Below are 7,500 nucleotides of genomic sequence, written 5' to 3'. Positions count from 1 at the left end.
TTTACCTATTTTAATTTTATCTATTATTATTATTTTTATTATTATTATTTTCTTTTGATAAAAATATGAGGTCCAGTGGTGTTGTTAGGGTCTGGCTAGCACACTGAATAATTAATATAATTATAACTTTGTCATGCGGCCTTATCATTACGAAAGAGCTGTGATAGCCTCAGCCTTAGCCTTCTGGCGCCCATCAGAATAAAATTGTAAAGTATTTATACTAGCAAAGGGATTGAGAAGTTTATCTTCTGAGCTAACACTTGGCCTGATCTGAGCATGATCACCTCACATTAGTCAAAATGAAACATATGAAAGAGTAGTCATTGGAAAGTAAATGAAATAGTCTCAACCTTTCATTGTGGGATCCTGTTTGAGCAAAATGAAACAGTATACTCTCAGACAGAACAAAGGTGCTAAAGTTATTAACGTAGTAATGGAACTAGGTTATACTAATTTAGGTCTAAGATGGAAATAGGCAAGAACTTAAATACCAACAGAGTGGTTACCAAATGAAATATACTTAGTAACAATGTATTGGGCGCTGAAGGAATTGGTTGCTTTAAGAGAAAATTAGATAAATTTATGGATAAGGATGAAAGGTAGTAAGAGACATGGAGCTGCCTAGTTTAGGCTTAATGGTCACTTGCAGTCATCATCATTCTTATGTTTTTAATGTAGCAAAGAAACTGAGATAGCAATAGATACTCTAGTATCTATTGAATAGTATTGTCTGATACTAACCAGAACAAAGTTCGTAGGAGCATTATCATAGCAAAGGAATTAGTTTGTGTACCCTAAGATAATTCAGCACGGAGTCTTCAATGATCTCAATGAAAATGTTTCATGTCAGCCAGATGAAAATATATAAAGACATTAACAAAGTCTTGCCCTGAGCTGATTATTATTATTATTTTTTTTTTCCTTTGGCCAAAATAAATTTGCAAAGGCGTCGTAGTGCTGAAGGAGATAAGATTAAAGTAAATATGAAATAGGAAATTAGACTCTGTAGGATTTACTATTATTTACAACACTTTTCTATATGATTGGGAAAATACGAGTCCATATTCAAAAGTGGACAGATACTTGGTACTTTGCAATGAACTTCTGATTTTAATTAACCTTTCTGACAATCGTGTATTCCCGACGGAATGTAAAGTAATAATTAGGCCATGGACCAACCATACCATTATGCAAAATCAATAGTAATATTGTGCTTATGGCATATCGAAATTATTATAACCATATATATATGATTTTACGGTTGTATGTTTATATGCTAATTTGGTGATTTGTGTTCTTTTCTAATTTTTATTTGTTCATTTGTGAGTTTTTGTGCATTGCCAGTCCCTTTCCTAGTGTTTAGTCTCTTGTCTTATAAAACTTATTGTATTACCAATTTCATCTCTATTCCCCTAAAGATGTGAATAACACGAAAGAGCTTGGGAGTTTCTGTTTCCGATTTTCTTTATGGTTACCAGCAAAATTGAGTGATCACGTGTTTTATAGATCGTCATATATGTATATATATATATATATATATATATATATATATACATGTATATATATATATACATGTCTATATATATATGTATATATACATGTATATATGTATATATATATATATATATGAATATATATATATTCATATATACATATATATACATTCATATATATATATATATATATATATGTATATGTATATACATATATAAATATGTATATATATATATATGTATATATATATATGTATATATATATACATATAGATATATACGTTTATTTATATATATATATATATATATGTATGTATATATCCAGAATGGTCACTAAAAACACATAATCAATCAATTTTACTGGTAACCACAGACAAAATCGGAAATAAAAATTCCCTAGCGCTTTCGTGTTTTTCACATCTTCGGTCTCTCAGCGTTATTCCCATCATTGATCTCTCTATTCTCCTCTGTGCCGTCCTTAGCTTTGTTTCCATCTCCTTCGTTAGTTTCCAAATTTCAGACCCGTAGATTATTTATGGCAGAATGCATTGATTGTAAACTTTACGTTTCAAACATAAAGGTAGAGAGCCTCTCGAATTATAGCGGTAGCTTTTGCATAAATCTTTTCTAAAACTCTTACGATCTGTTTGTTGGTACCCTGATTGCGTAGTGAGTTTAGTATTGCTATTTGTTGTAGCGAGTCAAAGACATTCTCGTAATCTACAAAAGCCAAACACAGAGGTATATTGTATTCAGCCGTTTTCTCAATTAGTTGGCTCACCGCCTGCAAATGGTCTAGAGTCGAGTTCCCGCTCCTAAAGCCGGCCTGTTCTGTCGGTTGGATTCCATCTAAAACTTGACTTAGTCTATTTATAAGGATCTTGGAGAATACTTTATATACATTTGATAGCAATCTAATCGGTCGATAGATACTAGGTTCCTTTTGATCTCCTTTTTCATGAAGCAAAATCTCTATAGCATTGCACCACGCACCAGGAACCTTTTCCTGACCTAAGCACTGGGCTTACAACTGAGCTAACTTAATATAAACTTCTTTCCCTGCGTCTTTCAACAGATCTATCGATATACCATCGTCCCCAGATGCACTTCCTAGTTTCATATTTTTAGAGCAAATTCTACTTCTTCCTTTGTAATCTCTGGTACACTACTAACGTCTACACATTAATTTACAGACTCAACTACGATCTTCAGCGAGTAAAGCTCTTTTTTTTTTTTTTTTTTTTTTTTTTACCATTCTGCCTCTGCAGTAAATTATTCCTCCATTTTCATCTTTCAAACAGATAATTGCTATCTTCATAAGGCATGTCTACCCTTGGTCACTTTGATATTTTTAACTTTCCGAATAGTTTCCTATATTTCATCCATGTTTTTCTATCTTTTCTCTGATCTCTGCCTTTTGTTGATAAGCTTGTTTGGTTCTACTCTTTCTATTTTGTCTCTCCTGCTTTTGATCTGCATGGTCCCAATTCTTTTAATTAGGTCATTTGTAGCTTTGGAATATTTGTTTTCTCTAATACTTTTTGTACTTCCTACTTTCTCTGCCGATTCCCTAATAATATTCACTGAATTCAAATTCATATCCTTGACGGTGTTCTCCTTAGTTCTTACAACTTCGAATCTATCTTTAATTTCTAACTGAAATTCCTTCTTATTATCCTTAAACTTTGCAAGGCTTATTTTTTTTTCAATTAGTTTATTTCAATCTACTCTAAAATTGAATTTAGCTGTGCAACCTATCATTCTATGGTCAATACCTATGTTGACTCTATTTATCACCGTAACATTGCTAACACTCTTACTCTCATCTCCTAATATGAAGTCTACTTCGTTCTTAGTTATTCCATTTTGACTTCTCCACGTCCATTTACGACCTACACGCTTTTCAAAGAAAGTATTCATCATCCTCATGTTGTAGTTCTCTGCATAACTGACTAACAACTCGCCTCTGTCATTTCTTTCACCTACTCCAAACTTCCCAATACACGACTCATCTCCCACCTTCTTCCCCATTTTAGCATTAAAGTCGCCTATTACCAACGTGTACTTTTTTTTTATCCATTACTTGACTTAAATCATCATAGAAGGATTCAATTTCATTGTCTGAACTCTGTGAAGTTGGTGTATAAACCTGAACTAGTTTAGAGTGTACCTTTTACACAGCCTAATCACAATCCAAGCTACCCTGTCTGATAAACTACTGAACTTGACTACGTTACCAGCAACCTCTCGGTTGATCAAGAATCCTACTCCACTAGATCATTCTTTGTCCTTTCCTCTATAGTAGAACAGGTGCTGACCATCTTGTAATTGTATCAGCTTTTCTTCCGTTCTTCGGACTTTGCTCAGTCATACAATGTTCCACTTGATGTTGTCTAGTTCTTCCATTAAACTCTCCAGTCTGTGGTCTTCTGAGCGAGTTCTTACGTTGTAGGTATAGAACTTCATTTTTTTCATACTATTTAATGTCCAAGGCTTGGATCTGAATGCACAGTGCTTACTCACATTCGGTGGCACACTACCCGTAAGGATATGAGGCAATGTGGTTGAAACTTTAGGAGACGATGATCCAAAATGAACGCCCGGTTATGTTTTGTTTGTGTTGTTCATGTTTGCTATGAAAGGCTTTTGACAGTAATCTCACCTCCCTGCCAACTAGTTTCTGGTGAGATATTTCACCTAATTCATTACATTCGGTGAATCCCCATATATCCATAGGGTACCCAATGGTCCAGACCGTCATATGATAGTGTGGTCATCATACGTGGGAGGTGCAGGGAACTTGTTAGCAAACAGTTGTTTGCGTAGAGACAACGTGTCTGATATAGGTGTAGAGGACAGAGGATCAGGTGCTGAGGATGTGGATGTAGATGGCAGGGAGAGAGCTGCTGGAGGGAGTACTGGTGGTGGTGGCGGAGGTGGTGATAACAAAGTTGATGCTGGGGTTCTTTCTTTCTCCCCTTGAGTTGCTAATGTAGACGTTCTTGTCTTCTGCAAGTGTGCCTTTTGTTTGGATAGCTTAGGCATGGCTAATATCTTCAAATTTCTCTTCACTGAAAAATAGATGCGAATTTCACACGGCAAATTAGTGAACGCGGCAAGCTAGCGTATACATGTCCTTTACTTTGTAAGGCTATCAGGCCACTGCCAGTCGTGCGGGCTGAACTTCCTCACACCACATACTCACGTGCATGCCGGACGTAAGAGAAAACTTTATAAGTGCATCAAACGCAAAAAAAAAAAAAAAAGAGTAAAATATGGTCAAAGCGTATGTAAACAATGGTCGTGCACAGCATATGGCTGCCGGGGGGAGGGAGGGTAGGCCCTTTAAACCCTTTAAAAATAGCGGTACGATAAAAACACTTTACCAGCCTCTAGAGCAAGATCCCTACTATGTATTTATGCAATAAAACATTGTTTTTTTTTTAATTTGGGGGTGTGGGGTCCTCTTAATTCAATATTTAAATCAACTTGATTTAAGTCAGCCAATCCTGGTGGACCCTTTAGAGGAACAAATAAACAGACGTAGAAGCAAAAGCTGACCAGACTGCAGCGATTAATCAGCGAGCCGGGCCTTCTTTACAGAGGTCTTGAGAATGACTGCATTCTTCTGCTAGTCTTTCTCTAGGTTGTGGAGTCCATTCAGAAGAATATTTGCCAGACGACAGAACATCTTGGGATAGTCAATGTCAATCCCACTGAAGCTAGCCAGTGTCGACAAGATCTCCACCAGTCTTTTCTGGCAGCAGGAACAGTGACGGGCTTCCTTGATGAAACACAGTCCACATCCGACAAGGTCAAAAGTGCACACATGTGGAGTTGTCAGGAAACCTCTGGACACTGTCTGGATAAAGTCCTTAACGTCATTGGTCACAAGAGGTTCCTCGGCACTGAAGACTACATCGTCCGCGCACTTCTGAACAAGTAGAGGCAAACGGCAGTCAGTCCCTGCATAGTCTGCACTAGTGTATTCTTGATGAAACACTTGATTCGATTTGCTCCATGTCCTGAAGAAGCCTCTTGAAAAATCTTCAGGAAAGTCAGTAGGCTGGTTGACTGGGGATACTGAACAGCTCGAGATGGATCGTCAATGCGCTGATCTTGCCCCTTCCCAGATACATTCACTAAATTCCACCAGTTGAGGATGATTTGGATGAACTTAGTGTTATGATATCCTCTGAGCTTCAACGAATCCACAACCCTTTCATTGAAGACCTTCAAGACATGCTGCACATTTTGTGGTTGAAGTCGTGAGGGGTTGACGGCAAATTTAGTGAGGGGAGTAGTCTTCAGAATACTGCCGTTCTCTTACTCCTACAGTTCCTTGACGTGAGCAAATGATGATGTTGTTTTATTGTCAAGATCGATCTTCTGGCACTTCTCACTGATCCAGTTGTTGTAGATGCACTTCAGAGGATGCACTGTGTCAAAAAGGAGGAACCAGACACGATCTATGTCAAAAGGATGCTTGGCTGTGGCACGGCAATCACCTGGAAAATCAAACAGCTTAAAGTACTGCTGGTTTATCTTGTGGTTGTCTGTGATAGACCCGATGATACGCCCATCCGCCCTCTCAACAGCAGCTGCCGCTTCCTTCACACGCTGAAGCTGGTATGCTGTTGTGAGATTGTGGACAGTTGTCACAGAAATCATAATACTAGGTCCTCTGTGGAGCGACTTCATCATAATACATATCATAGAAGTGGCCTTGCAGTCTGGCTTGCTCACTGCCATGCCACTCAGAACCCCACCAGAAAATGCAACAGTTGGCCGAATCTGTACTTTATCTATCAAGAGAAATACATTCTTCTGCTGCAGTGTCTTCACCTTGACAAGTGTTTCCCTCATCACCTGATCCTTGTCAATAGATGAAATGATGTACTGCAGCTTGCGTTTCCTTGGCAGCGCCAAAAAGTCACTGAGCTGTTCACAACTACACTTGGGGTATAATTCAAGAGCAAAACAATAATCATTCATGGAAAACTGTTTCTGTGATAAAAGTTCCAACTGACGTGTCAAAAAATACCAGCTTCTTCTCATTCTCGGTGCATACACAGGCTGACGTGTAGATTTGAAGAAGAGTGAAAATAATCTCAATTTTTTTTGTCAAACGGGATGTCATAGTTAATTGCTAAGTGTACAGCTTCGGCGAACTGACCATACGACCTCAAACCATTGTTGGGATGAAGTGTTTTACCCAGTGGTACACTACTGTAATGCTTTTCTTGAATGCACGGCAGATCAGTGGGCTACACAACGTGGGCGTGTTTTCGACAATCACAGTCTGCACTTACTGAAATTTTCTGTCATGAACAGACACATTAACCTTTCTAAAAGCACCAAATGAAGTAATCGTATCTTTCTGAAGAAAATGCCTCAGTTGCTTGTCTTCGGCCTTCGCCGGGCGAGGTACAGGTTTTGAAGATGGCAGACATGAAGCAGGCACATTGAAGACACTGGGAGGGATCGCAGGTCGCGTAGAACCACCAGGCAATTTGATAGAAGGCGTGTTGGGACCCCAGTGTTTCTCACAAATGAAAAATCTGTCAGAATCAACAACAAAGTTCTTACGTGGTGGCAGCACATCAATCCACTTCTGTCTTTCATAACGGTCTTTTGGCAGTCGAAACACTCGGCACCTGTTATCCTTGTTATAATTACCGTTGCAGTTCACAACACCACACTTATTCGGCATTTTGAATACACAAAATCAGCAAGAACCTATGTAAACAAATACAATCCACTTCTAAATGCAGCCACGCGGGAAAGACGGAGTAACACAACCTTAACACCTCCATTGCTAGTAGCACACTAGACCAGTGTTGCCACTCTGGAAAATGAAAAAAAAAAAACCTAGACAGCTTGCCAAAAACTACTACATTGAACAAAAAACTACTAGATTCGAATTATATTACACAACATACACATGAAAACATTTTGAAGTTAGAAAACTGTATACATCAAACTAATTACCACTGCCTGTAATGGT

The sequence above is a fragment of the Oratosquilla oratoria genome, unplaced genomic scaffold (genome assembly GCF_046742065.1).
Source record: "Oratosquilla oratoria isolate Oo_2021 unplaced genomic scaffold, ASM4674206v1 SCAFFOLD75, whole genome shotgun sequence".
NCBI classification, from domain to species: Eukaryota; Metazoa; Arthropoda; class Malacostraca; order Stomatopoda; family Squillidae; genus Oratosquilla; species Oratosquilla oratoria.
Note: the sequence above shows the minus strand (reverse complement) of the source record.